The following is a 17,642-nucleotide window of genomic DNA, read 5'->3' on the forward strand; positions in this document are numbered from 1 at the left end:
CCAAACTATGAAAAGAGCCTAGATGTCCATCAACAGATGAATGGATAAAGATGTGGTATACACACACACACACACACACACACACACACACACACACACACACACACACACAGAATGGAATATTATTCAGCCATCAAGAAAATGAAATCTTAACATTTGCAACAATTTAGATGGACCTAGAAGGTATTATGCTAAGGGAAATAAGTCAACAGAAAAAGACAATTATCATATGATTTTACTCATGTGTAATTTAAGAAACAAAACAGGATCATAGAGGAAGGGAGGGAAAAATAAAATAAGATGAAATCAGAGGGTGAAATAAACCATAAGAGGCTCTAAACTATAGGAAACAAACTGACAGTTGCTGGAGGAGAGGTGGGTAGGGGCATGGGGTAACTGGGTGATGGGCATTAAGGAGGGCACGTGATGTAATGAGCACTGGGTGTCATATGCAGCTGATGAATAATTGAACTCTGCCTCTGAAACTAATGATACACTGTATGTTAATTAATTGAATTTAAATAAAATTAGAAAAAAGAATAGAAAGCCCAGAAATGAACACACAATTATATGGTCAATTAATCTACAACAAAGGATGCAAGAATATGAAACGGGAAAAAGTCTCTTCAACAAATGGTGTTGGGAAAACAGGACAGCTACATGCAAAAGAATGAAATTGACCACTTTTCTTACACCATACACAAAAATAAACTCAAAATGAATTAAAGATCTAAATGTGAGATCTGAAACTAAAAATTCTAGAAAAGAACAGAGGCAGTAATTTCTTTGACACTGGCTATGGCAACATCCTTCTAGATATGTCTCCTGAGGCAAGGGAAACAAAAGCAAAAATAAATTATTGGGACTACATCAAAATAAAAAGCTTCTGCACAGCAAAGGGAATAATCAACAAAACTAAAAGGCTACGTACTGAATGAGAGACGATATTTGCAAATGACATAGCCAACAAGGGGTGACTATCCAAAATACATAAAGAACTGATACAACTCAACACCAAAAATACAAATAATGCAATTAAAAATGGGCAGAAGACAGGAACAGAAATTTCTCCAAAGAGGACATACAGATGGCCAATAGACACATGAAAAGATGCTCAGCATCACTCATCATCAGGGAATTACAAATCAAAATTACAATATCACCTCATACCTGTCGGAATGGCTAAAATCAAAAACACAAGAAACAACATGTTTTGGCAAAGATGTGGAGAAAAAGGAACCCTCATGCACTGTTGATGGGAATGCAAACTGGTGCAGCCACCATAGAAAACATGGAGATTCCTCAAAAAATTGACTGTAGAACTACTGTATGATCCGGTAATCGTACTACTGGGTATTTACCTGAAGAATATGAAAACACTAATTCACAGCAATATATTCACCCTTATGTTTATTGCACCATTGTTTATAATAGCCAAAATGGAAGCAACCCAAGTGTCCATCGATAGATGAATGTATAAACAAGATAGTGTGTGTGTGTACACACACAATGGAATATTATTCAGCCATTAAAAAGAATGAAATCTTGTTATTTGCAACAAGATGGATGGATCTAAAGATATAATGCTAAGTGAGGGGCGCCTGGGTGGCTCAGTTGGTTAAGGGTCTGCTTTCAGCTCAGGTCATGATCCCAGGATCTTGGGATCGAGCCCCGCATCGGGCTCCCTGCCCAGCAGGAAGCCTGCTTCTCCTTCTCCCACTCTCCCTGCTTGTGTTCCTGCTCTCTCGCTCTCTCTCTCTCTATCTCAAATAAATAAAATCTTTAAAAAAAATAATGCTAAGTGAAATAAGTCAGAGTAAGACAAATACCATATTATTCAACTCATATGTGGAATTTAAGAAACAAAACAAATGAACAAAGAAGAGAAGACAAAAACCAGACTTTAAGTATAGAGAACAAACTTGTGGTTACCGGAGAGGAGGTGGGTGGAGGGATGGATGAAATAGGTGAAGGGAATTAAGAGTATACTTACTGTGATGAGCACTGAGTAATGTGTAGAATTGTTGAATCACTTTGTATTGTACACCTGAAACTAATATAGCACTTATGTTAATTATACTTGAATTTTAAAAATAATTTAAAAAAAATTTTTTTAAAGATTGTTTCTTTATTGTTGTAGTCCTCTTCTGTGGATAGAGCTAGGAAATATGAGTATTATATATGCACACACACACACACATTCTTATAAATATATATTCACATATATATCTGTATGTGTATTTAATTTTTTAACTTAACTAACCCATGAATTTGTGCTGTTATTTCCAATTCAGCTTTCAGGCTACAGGGTTTTTACCTAACCTCTATAGTATATGTTTTATTCCCTTTTTTTCACACTGAGAATCCTGGTTCTTTAGAACATAGGACATGATAGATGTAGAAATCCATATACTTGCTCATTTACTTTATGCCATTGAACATATACAACAGTCTCAAAATAATATTCTTACTGCCACCACTACCAATGTGATTATCAAAAATATTTTTAATTTTTTACTTGTGATTCTGTTTTCTCCCATTTTTACAATTTATACTACATTTTTAGAGTATATAGTCATTATATGTTATTCTCTCGCTGTTATTCTCATTTATTCTTAGTTCTATAAGTAACTATATATTTAGTGTGATGTTTATTCTGTGTTGATGTTTCTTTAGTAGTTTTGATCTGAAGCTTATTGTGTAGTGGTTTCCTCAGGAAAGCCTCATGGGAACAACACAGAGACATTCTTCAGGACAAATGACTCACCATTTTAAAAGAGGAAGAGAGAAAATGTGTAGGTTATAAGAAACCTAACAGATATGTCAACGAATAAACAATGCATAGACTTTGTGTCCCAATCCCGGTTGAACAAACTGGAAAAAAACAACAACAGAAAAACGTACAAGGCAATGGGGGAAGTATGAACAGTGATTGGATTATTAGTTGCTATTAAGGAAATACTGTTAATTTTTTTTAAAGATGGGTAATGATGTTTTACTCGTGTTTTTTTAAAAAATAATCTTTATTTTAGACACTAAAAATATATCTAAAACATATGTGTAGGATGATCAGAGCACATCTTACTGAAAAAGTAGTGTTTGAGCAGAGATCTGGAGGACGTATCTGAGGAAAGAGCATTCTAGGCAGATGGACAGTAAATGGACTTCAGTGAGACTAGTATGGCTAGAAAGGGAAGCAGTAAGAGATGAGGTAGGACTATATGGGGTGCTAGATTATTCAGGGTCTTGGAGGCCAATTAAAGGACTTTAACTTTTATTTAGATAGGAGGGAAATGGGTGTGGTTTTAAACATGGGAGTGAAATGGTAAGATTTACCTCTTAAAGGGATTATTCTGACTGTTGTGTTTATTAATTAAATACTTTTTGAGTGACTCTTATGTGCTAAATCCCGGGAATCAAAACACAAAAATACCCACCTTCTTAAACTGATACTTTAGTAAGAAAGACTACACTAGAAAAGACGCAAAGGCAAAATCAAAGAGACTCATTGTTAAGTTATACCAATAATCTAAGCAAAAGATGATAGAGGTTTAGACCAAGGTGGCAGTGGCAGCAGTAATGAGAATGTTTAAGTCTGGATATATTTTGAAGATGGAACCAACAAGGATTTATTAATAGATTGAAAGAAAAAGTCAAGGGGGCACCTGGGTGGCTCAGTTGGTTAAGCATCTGACTTTGGCTCAGGTCATGATCCCAGGGTCCTGGGATGGAGCCCCCCATCAAGCTCCCCTCTCAGCAGGGAGTCTGCTTGTTCCTCTCTGTCTTCCCCTCCCCCCTACTCATGCTCTCTCTCTTTCTGAAGTAAATAAATAAAAACTTAAAAAGTCAAGGATGATGACATGTTCTTGGTAAAATGGCACAGAGGATAATTAATTACTATTTGTGACTAAGATTTGTATATTACTTTCAGTTGTCACCTTTTCAAAGTCAGAAGGATATCATGAAGCAGAGTATCTGGGGCTTGCTCATCTACATTGGACCTGAGTTCAAGTATAAACAATAGATTTCCCAGTTTTTATATCATTTCCATTTAGCCTCTTCCTCAAGAACTAATGGGGGTATATATATATATATATATACATATATATATATAAATACTTTATTTCTTTAATAGATGTACTCTCCTGTATGATATGGTTATTAGAGTGCTAGCCTGGGAGTCAATGGAACCTCTAATCTGTTAGCAGATTAAGCTGTGTGGTCTATTTAACCTCTCTAGCCCTTAATTTTCTCATCTGAAAAATGGTAAGAAGTATACTCTAGTTTTGTCAATATTAAAATATGATTTCAGAAATACAAAATGTTATGTAAAAACAAGTCAGTGATATCTTATTTTACTTCTCTCTGTTATCGCAGAATACAATGCAAGTAAAGTAGAATCTAGATGATCTTGAGCACAGGCATAAGTATGAAAGAATATCTTTCACAATTTTGGTAATACCCAAATTGTGTGCTTTGCCAAAGTGATCAATATAAAAACAGAATTATTGGGTGATAGATTTTGAAAGGAATGGAGTTAAAAGTTTAGTTTCTTCCTTTTAGTTTAAGGTACTCTCTTAGTGATTTAATGTTCTTCAATTTGAACAGAGTTTATTGAGAATATATTCTGTGTCAGTCCTGGTATTCTGTACTAGGTATTCTAAAATTTCTTAATAATGTTAGCACTGCTATTATATACAGTCAGTTACTTATCACAGTCTCTCCTCTCAACTTTTTTCAAAATAGGAATCTGCAGTATGTTTTCACATATTAGATTCAGGTCCAATTTAGGGGTCCCAGCTAATGTAAATAGTTTAAAAGCCTAAGTTTTATGGTAACCCTGTACTAATTTAACAAGCCCAGGGACTCTGGTTTCCACCAAAAGCATTTTGTCAGCTTTCTTCCTCTCTGCTTTTATCGACAGTGTAGAGAAGGCTAGAGGACTAGGACTTGAGCTCCCAGTTGTCAAATTTTGCTGACTAAATAACAGAAGACTTAAATCTATCATGGTTTCCTATATTTAAGAGCTGATGGGCTCCTCCTATTTTTAATTCCTTTTCCTTGGAAGGGTGTTCTAATATTCATTCAGAAATATGACTGCTCATAGGATTTGTGTTAGATATTTTTAAGCCCAACAGATATGGTGTTTCCGTTATCGTTGTTTAATGTTAAACTACGATTCCTTTTGAGCTATATGAGCTATTTATAAGCGATAATGAATAATTCATTTTGAGAGGCAGTGTACTTTTTCAGTAATTGATCTGAATAAAACTAATATTAAACATGAAGACAGTAGTTAATAGAGTGGATATTAGCAATCATTTATTCAAATTAAGTTAGAATTCTTAATTTGATAAATAGAATTCTTTTATTTACAGAGTCAAGCCAATTTGGGTTGATAGGTTGTAGAAAATTAATTTCTTACCATATGAGGAAATACATATTTTCTTTCTCTCGTCATGGCATTAATTCAGAAATGACTTCTCCAGTTCCTACCTCTTCCAGGGGGAACATTGTTTACTCCTTCATAGTCATACTTCACCTTTGTTACGCTAAAGTCAGAGTTTATATTTCTTCTTATGTGGATTAGAAATGCACCACAAGGAATACTGCAAAATAAATTAGCAGAATTTTTGCTTATTGTTGAGGACATTTCGACAGCTACACAATGGGTGAAAAAGTTTTAAATTTACGAAGCAACATTATCACAGCTGAATGGTACTTAGTACTGTTTTTCAAATAACAAATGGAAGAAGTGGAAGATCTATGAGACAGGGTTGCCTCTAAAAATGTAATTTTAATACATTAATTACTGGGTGGCAAGGGCATAGGAAGAGGTAGGCCTTTTCTGGAAATATTCTCATCTCTATTTCTTTAGATACTCTCAGATTTATGTTAACTCACCTCAGGATTTGTATTTCTTTTTTTTTCTAAGCAATAGAATAATATTCCCAAGACATTGCTGATTTTAGTTTTCAGATTGCCTTTGTCTCTGTAAGATAAGTAACATGAGTAGAGGGAATATTTCTGGAAAGGTTGCTTATACCTAGATCAATTTCAAGTTAGAGCCTTTAAAAATTACCTGTATTTTAAAAAAATTACTTATAGGACAGTAGAATATTCTGGATAGTGGGTAAAAGAGTAGACTAGTATTAGTAGATGAACAAACTTCTGACACTCATTTTTGGTTACCTCTACTTCTTAGGAAAGTAATTGAATATATTCAGTCCTGTAATTTATTTTACAATGATCATTTAATAAAATGTTTACAATAATTTCTTATCCTGAGGTTTATAAAATATCAACATGGGACATCAAAATAGATAAACTTGACAAATTAATGAATTGTGAATTGTATATTTCATCAAAGTACCTTTAAATGATTTTCTTAAATTTCCAGCTATAATAATAATAATGCATGCTCATTGTAGAGAATGAAAAATATAGAAACATGCAAAGAAAAAATTAAAATCAACATTCATCATATCAACCAGCATTAATGACTCTAAATTTTTTCTTGTATTTTCTTACAGTGTTTTCTCCATATGTATTTTTTTTTAAGATTTTTTGTTTATTTATTTGAGAGAGAGAGAATGAGAGATAGAGAGCTCGAGAGGGAAGAGGGTCAGAGGGAGAAGCAGACTCCCCGCTGAGCAGGGAGCCCGATGTGGGACTCGATCCCGGGACTCCAGGATCATGACCTGAGCCGAAGGCAGTCGCTCAACCAACTGAGCCACCCAGGCGCCCCTCTCCATATGTATTTTTAAACTGTTTAGTTTGAAATGATTTCCAACTTAGAGAAGAGTTGTAAGAAGAGGACAATTACATTTCTCCCCTATGCTTTGAGCGTTCCCTCTCTTGGCATACGATACACCTAACCACAGTACATATTCAAATGTTTCTAGTTCTCCCAAGAATGCCCTTTCTAGCAATTTTGTTTTCCTACTCCAAAATCCAATCTAGGAGCATACATTGCCTTTACATACCATAGCTCTTGGTTTCCTTTAATCTGGAACAGTTCCTTGGTCATTCTCTCTCTTTCATGATATTGGCATTTTTAAAGAGTAGAGCCAACTGTTCTATGTATGCAAAATTTCAAGAAATTGAAATTATTTCCATTATAATTTTATATCCTTTTTCTCATTTAGTACATTTTTAGCATTTTCTAGTGTCATTAATTGTTCTTTCAATTATCATTTTGGGTGGCTATATATTTTTTATTTTCATTAGTCCTGTATTAGACATTTTTACAATTTCTCATTTTTTTAGTATTACTAATACAGTTGGGAAGAACGTCTTATAAATAAATCTTAATTGTAATTTAAATTTCTGAATACATCTATCAAGTGTTTGTTAAGTGCTTACAACATGGAGCAATAAAACAAAAATCCTACAGAAGGCAATAATTAAATGTTAATCTCTATGATTCTGAATATAATTAGATTGGAAATTTGGAAATGGGGGAAATTACCAGATAATGAGGTTGCCCGATTTAGGAAACAGAAATATAGGGTATCCATTTAATTTTGAATTTCAGATGGGACACACAATATTTGGGATATCCACTAAAAAATTAATCATTGCATATCTGAAATTCAAACTTAGCTAAGTTTTTTGTATTTTATCTGTCGACCCTACTGGAGGATTGAGTGTTCAGAAAAACTTCATGATAGTGATGGAGGGAAGTGAAGACAACGTTTCCTAGAATGAATGGCTTGAGAATGCCACTGAAGCAGGAGTGAGTGTAGTTTCTATGAAGTATAGTCCATAAGGATAAAGACTTTGTGTCTCATTCACTGCTACATCCCCAACCCCTTAAACAGTGCCTGCACACTGTAGATACTCCATAAATATTTTCTGAAAGAATGAGTGAATGAATAAATGAATGAATGAATTTGCACTATGAATAAAATCAGACCTTTAGGGACAAAGGTTACCTGTTGTATCTAAGTTGATAAGAATCAAATTTCCATGAGTTTGGAATACCTGGCAGACAAATTTGGACATCCTGCCTTCCTTTATTCAACTGAAATAGAAATGTGAAATATAAAGATATTTTTAAAATGAAATATAATGATTTATTAAGTTTCTACCATTTATCAGATATGGGGGATACTTTGGTAAACAAGAATAGACAGGACTTCTACACTCATGGATTTTAGTCTAATGAGAGTGGCAACATTAATTAAACCACTCATTAACTTATAATTACAAATAGACACATATTATGAAAGGAATGTACTTTGTTCTGAAATCACATAAAATGAGGGTATATTCCTAAAAACCTAAGTTGGGGATAGGGTTATGTTGTGTCATAAGGGATAGATCCAGTTTCTTCTATGAAATCTTCATCTCCCCGAGTTTATAGAATATTCTTTAGGCTATCACACTTGGTTCTTATACAGCTTTGGTTTTTTATCTTAATATATGGATGATTTAGTAGATTATATATTCTTTGAGGAAGGAGAGATTAGAGTAGGCAAAAAGATGTTATGATTTATTTTTATCACCTGTAGTTTTCATGTGTATAATAGGTGTAAAATTTATGTTGACTCGCTGAAATTATGATGGAGGTTTTGATAGCGGTAGACATGCCATATACATCTAAGAGATTATTTCTTGATTCTTTGAGCATCTTAAAGAAGTTTATGGTGTCTAGATGTCGTTCTTAGTTTATAGACCTTGAGTGGCAGTTTTAGGTCGGGGATAGATGTCTAGTGATTGGCAGTCAGGAAGCTTTAATAACCATTGTTACATATTAACTTTAATCAAAGCAGTTGCTTTTGAATCTGCTTTCAGTATATATTGAAAATCTGACTACATCTTACCACTTTTCTTGCCTTCCTTCTGGTTCCTGATGCTATCATCACTTTTCTGGATTATTACAATAGCCTCATAATTGCTCTCCCCTGGTCTTGTCCTGCTTGCAGCAACAAAAGGAAGATATTGGAAGCTTTTGAGCAGTGGTGGTAGCGTTACAAGCTCTGTGCTTTGACATGGCCACATTGTTTTTAACAGATTGGAATAGAGGTATAGTACACATGTGTTGACTTGGCATAGTAGTAGGGAATCAGGATAGCACAATCAATTCTTAAAGTCTTTATATTCTTGGTAGTTAAATAATTATCCGCTTGCCAATATTAGTATATTGACCCTTGAACATGGGTCACTAACCTCCCCGTATTGTACTTTTGTAGAGTGTAAATTAATGCCTTAATAAAATTACTTTTTTTTAAAGGACACTAAGATAACAAATAGGCCAACCACAGATGAGGAGAAAACATTTCCCAATTCATCTATCTGACAAAGGATTATATACAGAATATATAAAGAACTCCTACAAATCAGTAAGACGACAAACAGCACAATAAAAAAAAATTGGGCAAAATATTTGGACACTTCAACAAAAGGAATACTCTAATGGCCAATGAGCACATGAAAAGGGGCTCAACATCCTTAATCATGAGGGAAATACAAATTAACACCACAGTGAAGATACCATTGCCTACCCACTTCAGTGGTTTAAGTTAATAGGGCCACCAAGTGTTGGCAAGGGTATGGAACAACTGGAGCTCTCATTCTTTGCTGATGGGACCACAAATTTGGAAAATTATTTGGGAGTTATTTTGTTTGCTTTATAAAGTTCATCATACATCTGCCCTACGACTCAGCAAGTCATTTACCCAAGAAGAGCAAAAACGTATATCCACAAAAAGACTTACATAAAAATATTCATAGCGGGAGACAGAAATGTCCATCAACAGGATAATTTTTCAACAAATTATAGTATATTCATTTATAGTACACTACTAGAAAATAAAAAGGAATGAACTGCTGATGTCCCCAACCACAAGGATAAATCTCAGAAAATATTATGTTGAACAAAAGAGTCAGACACAAAAGAATATTTGCATTCTATATTCCATGTAAACAATCTATGATGGAAGTCAGAAAGTGTTCCTTCTTTGTTAAGGAGGCAAAGGGATTGACTAGTGAGGGACAGTAGAGAACTTTCTCGATGATGGAAATGTTCTGTATCTTGTTTGGGGTGAACATTTAAGATCTGTGCCATCATACTGTACATTTATTTATATCTCAATAACAAGAAAATACAAAATGCTATGAATAATAGCTAATTGTGAGCCAACCAAGCGATTCTATTAATGTCTCACCATTTTTTATAAGAAAAATAAATCCTGCGAACCATGAGACACTATGGACTCTGAGAAACAAACTGAGGGTTCTAGAGGGGAGGGGGGTGGGGGATGGGTTAACGTGGTGATGGGTATTAAAGAGAGCATGTATGGCATGGAGCCCTGGATGTTATACAGAAACAATGAATCATGGAACACTACATCAAAAACTAATGATGTGGGCGCCTGGATGGCTCGGTTGGTTAAGCCACTGCCTTCGGCTCAGGTCATGATCCTGGAGTCCCAGGATCGAGTCCCGCATCGGGCTCCCTGCTCCGCAGGGAGTCTGCTTCTCCCTCTGACCCTCTCCCCTCTCATGTGCTCTCTCTCTCTCTCATTCTTTCTCTCAAATAAATAAATAAAATCTTTAAAAAAAAAAACTAATGATGTATGGTGACTAATATAACATAATAAAATTAATTTAAAAAAAAGAAATCCTGCGGGGCTCCTGGGTGGCTCAGTCGGTTAAGCGTCTGCCTTTGGCTCAGGTCATGATCCCAGGGTCCTGGGATCGAGCCCTGCATCGGGCTCCCTGCTCCGCGGGAAGCCTGCTTCTCCCTCTCCCCCTCCCCCTCCCCCTAGCTTGTGTTCCCTCTCTTGCTGTCTCTCTCTCTGTCAAATAAATAAAATCTTTAAAAAAATAAAATAAAAAATAAAAAAATTTAAAAAAATTAAAAAAAGAAATCCTCTGTTTCTAGAGAAAGAAAACAGTTTTTTATTTAATGCTATTTTTTATATACTTATATATGGTGTACAAATTATGAAAAGATTATCTAAACAAATTGACTAAAGATTACCTGTGGAAAAAGGTGAATATTTTGCCTTTTTGCCTTTGCATATATATTGAGGAAAAAAGGTGATTTCCCACGGTAGGCTCTTGTACTCTGTTCTCTTACCATTTCTTGTGGTAAAATGTGAACTATAATGTTTTGACCATGGTAAAGTAATTGTACATTGATGAACTCTTTTTCTCTTGTCGTATATTTTTCTTTTTTCTTTATAATGAAATATTTAATATGATCAAAGAATATGTGTAACACATGTTACAAAGCAGATGCCTCTGCTTCCCCCTTCATTTGAAGTATTTAAAGCTTTTAGCAATCCCTTGCAGAGCTATGCCTATTCTGATTTTGTATTTTCATTTCATTGCGGGTGTATATATCTATCCCTTGCATATGTACATATATATATGTATACATATATGTGTGTATATATACATACATGTTTTTATACAGTATATTATGTGCTTCACCCCCTTTTAGCTTTATAGAAATGGTGTATTATGGTATTGCTCTTTTTCTTCAATAATAGGTTTCTGTGATTCATCCATGTTGCTGTATGTAGCAAAAGTTTATTAATTTACATTGCTATATAATTTTCTGTTGAAATATTTTTTGGTCCCATTTCCTTTCTCATTCTTTGACCCCATTTGTTGTTAAATCAGCAAAATTATCAGTGACTTCACATGTATGGAATGCTTCTAACAAAGAGTTGTATTTATGACTTGGAAATATAGATACCATTAGAAATTCCTTCTATTCCTATAAGCACAGTAAGCTATATGATTTGCATTTTTATAGTAGGGTATGAATTATATAGTTATAATGACAGCTGCAGGGTAGAAAGTTTTAACACACTAGAATGAAATGTATCTTGGAGACATTTTTGGTATCTGAAGATCCACATGCCCCATATGGTGCCACTGAACCAATGAGTGTGAAGAAATTATTCTTACTGCTGAAACAGCACAAAGTACAAATTACTCTTCTTTATACAAATTTATTATCTTTTCAGCTAAATTTCTGTATGAATAATTATATGTATAAAATATAGACTGTAAATATAATGTCCTTTATCACATATTAGTGTGATTTTCCTCCATGTTCCAATAAATGGTACTGTATTTTCTAAATTTGAAGGTTGTAACAAAAAAAAGTTGCAGGTAAAAGTTAATACCAAGTTATAAGAACATTGTCATTCACTATAAAGAATAACCATAATTCTGATGGGTTTTTTTAGTAGTCCATTTTGATATTAATATTTGTTCTAGTGAAACAGTGTTTTATTTCTCACAGAAATGGTCCTTTATAAAAGAACTCCAAAGTATTTACATAAAAACGTAATTTTGTGTACATGCAGATATAGCTTATTTTTATTCATAACCATAGTATTTTTTTAAAGATTTTATTTATTGATTTGAGATTGAGAGAGCGTGAGCAGTGGGGAGGAGCAGAGGGAGAGGGAGAAACAGACTCCCCACTGAGCAGGGAGTCCGACATAGGGCTCAATCCCAGGCCCCCAGGATCATGACCTGAGCCAAAGGCAGACACTTAACTAACTGCGCTACCCAGGTGCCCCCATAACCATAGTATTACAGTCATTGTGGTAAGCCATTTTATTAATGTAACCACAGGCTTAAGATAATATGAAATTTGGTATAAATTTAACTTTTTAATATAATTTGTATTAGGGGCTGACTTTTTTCATTATATTTTTGTTGAGAGAGAGACAGAGTGTGTGCACGAGTGGGGTGCCAGAGGACAGAGAGAGAGCGAGAATCCCAAGCAGGCTCCACGCCCAGCATGGAGCCCAACTTGGGGCTTGATCTCACAACCCTGAGATCATGTTCTGAGATGAAACCAAGAGGCCAACACTCAACCAACTGAGCCACCCAGGCGCCCCCTTAATTACATTTTTAACTCATTCAACTAATTAACCTTTTTTAAGTCATTGGTGTAAAATCCCTTTTGCTGTTTCACAAATCAGAACCATGGATCAAAAGAGAGGGAGAGGGGGAGGATCAGAGGAGAGGGAGGATTGGGAGAGAAACTTGTTATGATTTCTGTTCCTAAGCGGCATCATACAAAAAGTTTAAAATTAAATATACATTGAAATGCAGGACAGTCAGAGACCGATCTAAAGGTAATCGAAGATAACCAAGTCTTCGGAGGATCTTCTTTCTAGGTTGCACTGGTAAGAGAGGACATAGAGGTGAACTAACTCTGATGTCGAATCAGAGATTTTTTCCCCCCTAAATCAACCTAAAAACTGGACTTTGTTGGTCCTACCAGTAGACTCAACCCCCTAGAGAAAGTAGGCAGAGCACTTTTTTTCTTTTGACCAGGCTGAGACTCCCTTCGTCTTTATATCTTATAGTACACTGCACATAGTTTTTTAGAAGCCTGGATCTCTAGTAACAATAACAGTAGTTCTCCATGAAGCAACTGAAACCCCGTCTGAAAGACATTATGCATTTGTTTTCTTGAATGGGGAAGGCATTATGGGGAGTGAAGGCTTATTAACCTCATTTAAAAAAAATATGTAAGGGGTGGAATTTTATTTTAATAAGCCATGCAGCAAGGAAATTTAAGTTATTGCAGCTCCAGGACAGCAATTACTTAAATATTGACAACTTATACATGTTTTACATGCCCGTTTGCTCTCCTGTTCACTACTGAAATGTAGTTACCATAGCAATGAACACATCACATGGTTCCTGTGCTAGTTCTAAAATAGAGAACAGCAATATGCCATATGAGCCATGCTTATTTTCTACATAAGGGCTGCATCTACAACTTGAGGCCATTCCATACCCTTCTTGGTGCAGATAGCTTGTCATTGATTTAGAAAGCTTTTAAAGTAAAAAGCAATTGGCAAGAGTACATATCAAGTCTCCAACCTTTCTTGTACTATATGGTATATATTCTTTGCCACTGAGCTAAAAGGACAGCTTTACTAGCTTTGACCAGCAGGGACTCTGCTATTATATATTTAACCAAGTATCTTCTACTGGAATATCAGTACCACTCAGGCGATTAGACGGAAGGGGCATATATACCAGGGATGGAAACATTTTCTCTATCTTATTGACCAATCCTTAACCAATCTTAGCTTTTCTCCTACTGTTTGCTTTTATGTATCAAGTTTTTAAAAAATAGGATTCTTTTGAGAATTTGAGGAGAGGAGGATGCCAGGCACAGCTGGAGATACACTATTAGTTCCCTTTTAGGACCATTATTGCTCTGTAAGATTTAAGCATGGGTTACACAGCAGTGTATCAAAAAGGACAGCAGATTTCTGTGATTGATGCCGTCAGGTCCCCACTTCTACCTTACTCTTGTGTTCTTTTAGAGTATGTAGTAGACTGTCAGTCCTCAAGAAATAAAACAGGTGCATACCCCTATTACTGTGGATCTTATATATTTACTTGAAATAGTCCAAGTACTATAACATGTTAGTGAATGATGCTACTCTGTAACTATTTCTAACATATAAAATAAGCACTAGAATAAAATAAGGAAATATAAGGAAATTTCAATTTGAGCTGCCAGTTGTACTACACCTATTGTCACTAGAACTATAAATTAAAATTTTTAAATATTATGTACTGAAACTACTAGAAACAGCTACACTATAGGTAGCGGAGGATTCCAGTGCTTTATTTCCTCCTTACCTTATACTCTTGACTAAATTTTGTAAGAGGTGAATCACTGGTCTTCACACACAAATTAGTAAATTTAAGAAGCTAAGGGTGCCTGGGTGGCTGTCGGTTAAGCATCTGCCTTTCAGCTCAGGTCATGATCCCAGAGTCCTGGGATCCAGTCCCACATCAGGCTCCCTGCTCAGTGGGGAGTCTGCTTCTCCCTCTGCCCTTTACCCTGCTCGAGCTCGCTCCCTCTTGCTCGCTCTCAAATAAATAAAATCTTTTTTAAAAAAGGAAGAAGCAGCTAAATAGGCGTACATATTTGTCTGGCTGGCTACTACTAATGGGGGATATATGTTGATTGTTTAATATTTGTGTTTTTTCATCCCCTTTTATAATTTGAAAAACATGTGATTTAGTATTACATAAACTATGTAGGTGTGCCTGGTTGGCTCAGATGGTTAAGTGTTGGACTCTGGATTTCAGCTCAGGTCATGATCTCAGGGCACTAGAATTGAGCCCACGTCAGGCTCTGCACTCAAGAGGGAGTCCGCTTGAGAATTCTCTCTGTCCCTCTCTTCTGCCTCTCCGCCTGCTCGCACGTGTGTTTGCAAGCGTGCGATCTCTCTCTCAAATAAATCTTTAAAAAAAAAAAAACCTATGTAATATGGGTACTTTTATATCCAGATAATTTACAACAAAGTAGAGCAAGTGACCAGAGATGTCATTATAGTCTTGTACTTGAACCTTATTATTTTCTTTCTTGGTCATTATTGAAAAATGGTACACTACACTGATGAACATAGGGGAAGGAAAGGAAAAATAAAATAAGATAAAAACATAGAGGAAGGCAAACCATAAGAGACTCTTAACTATAGGGAATAAACTGAGGGCTGCTAGAGGGGAGGTGATTGGGAGAATGAGGTAATTGGATGATGGGCATTAAGGAGGGCACTTGATGTAATGAGCACTGAGTGTAATATGCAACTGATGAATCACTAAATTCTACCCCTGAAAATAATAATACACTATATGTTAACTAACTTGAGTTTAAATAAAATCTAAAAAAAATAATTAAATTAAAAATAAATAAATAAAACTTTCTAAAAAGAAAAAAGGTTGCACACTACAGAAATAGGTAATACAGAAAGAAAACTTCTGTAATCCCACCACATCTCATAAGAGATAATCTCTTAGTTTGGGGTATGCCCTTCCAGATTATTTTTTATTATATGAAGTATTAAAAACATTTATTTTGAGAGCATACTATACTTCTGCTTTGCAGCTTTTTTCCTAACAACCTAGATTGCTTTTCTTGTTAATACAGACTTTATCTTCCTTATTTTTTATAATAATTGTATTATTAAATGACTGTACCATAATTTGTTCTCCTATTGAAAGCTATTGGGATTTGTCTATTTTTTGTTATTGTAAATAGTGCTGTGTTAATATATGTCTTATACTTTTTTTAAAAAAAGATTTTATTTATTTATTTGACAGAGAGAGAGAGCGAGCACAAGCAGGGGGAGCAGCAGAGGGAGAGGGAGAAGCAGGCTCTCTACTGAGCAGGGAGCCTGATGCGGGCCTTGATCCCAGGACCCTGGGATCATGACCTGAGCCGAAGGCAGACGCTCAATGGACTGAGCCACCCAGGCACCCCTATGTCTTGTACTTTTATGTAAATTTTTCTGTAGGCTCAATTTCTAGAACTATAACTGCCGATTCTTAGGAAATGAAAATTTAAATTTTGATAGATATTGCCTATTGCCCTAAGAGTTTCTACCAAATCATATCCCCAATTTAAATGTGTTTTTAAGCTTTGCTGAAATGATAAATTTTAAATGACATCTCATCATTTTAATTTGTATTTCTAGAGTTACATCTTTTCATGTTTCTAAGCCATTTGTATTTTCATCTTCTGTTCTCTCCTTAATTCTTTGTCTCTCTTTCTTTTGGATGGTTCAGTTTTCCCTACTAACTTTTTTCTTTTGTGTTTCCTTTCCTTTGTTCACTAGAAAAAATTCCTAGTTGACTTGTAAATGTTCCTTCCAGTTTGTCTTTTGTCTTTATTTTTGGTGCTTTCTAGTATATGGAGGTTTTTAATTTATATATAGTTAGATTTATTAGTCTTGTTTTTTATAGCTTCTAACCCTTATTAATATTGAGTTGTCCATTTCATATGGGTCTCATGTACATATTCGTTCACTTGTTTACAGAATCTAACCATCTGAGTTCTATGGTATATCAGGTGTCTGCTAGATGATGGGTCAATAGTCTATGTACAATCTAAAGATATAATCATATTTGCAACAATGTTTTAGCATAGCAATAGGCCAAATTCTCTAGAATGGCTAGCAGGTACTTCTGAATATTGCTGTAAAACAAATTAACACATAACATGACCAAATTCTCTAGAATTATTAGCAGCTACTTTTGAACATTACTGTAAAGTGAAAATGTGTAATATGTAAAGCAAAACTAAAAAGCTACATATAACAACAGATAAGTAGTTTGTCCTTTTATGAAATTTAACTAGTTTAGTCTTTTATGTGTCTTAATATTTACTATTAGTTTTGTGGCTAATACATCTACACCTTTCCTAGTTATGGTATTATTATGAAAGGCATGGCTACTGGCATTTCCACACAGAGCAGGAAAAATTCCTTTACATAAAAGGCAAACCACAATTATCCTCATTCTACATACTGTTCTAGAAATTATTAAATCAACAAATATTTATTGGGTACCTGTTTTATTGCTGGGCTCTTACAAGAAAAAGAAGTAGTGGAACTTTTTTCTTTTAATTTAATCTCTGCCCCCAATGTGGGGCTCAAACTCACGACCCCGAGACCAGGAGTCTCATGCTCCACTAACTGAGCCAGCCAGGTGCCCTAGAATGTTTTGTTCATTTGTTTGTTTTTAATGTGAGTTACAAGCCTGTCTTCAAAGAGCTCGTGGTGGTCTAGTTTGGAATATGTAGCATTAAGTACTTTAAAAGTTAAATGATAAAGAAAAAAAATTAAAAA

General features: G+C 34.9%; 1 protein-coding gene across 6 annotated transcripts in view; it reads left to right on the forward strand.

The window, feature by feature from the left end:
• ADK (adenosine kinase) overlaps window positions 1–17,642 on the forward strand; it is a 490,160-nt gene that overhangs the window by 351,402 nt on the left and 121,116 nt on the right. The window lies entirely within an intron of this gene.

This window comes from Zalophus californianus, chromosome 15, assembly GCF_009762305.2.
Source record: "Zalophus californianus isolate mZalCal1 chromosome 15, mZalCal1.pri.v2, whole genome shotgun sequence".
NCBI lineage: Eukaryota > Metazoa > Chordata > Mammalia > Carnivora > Otariidae > Zalophus > Zalophus californianus.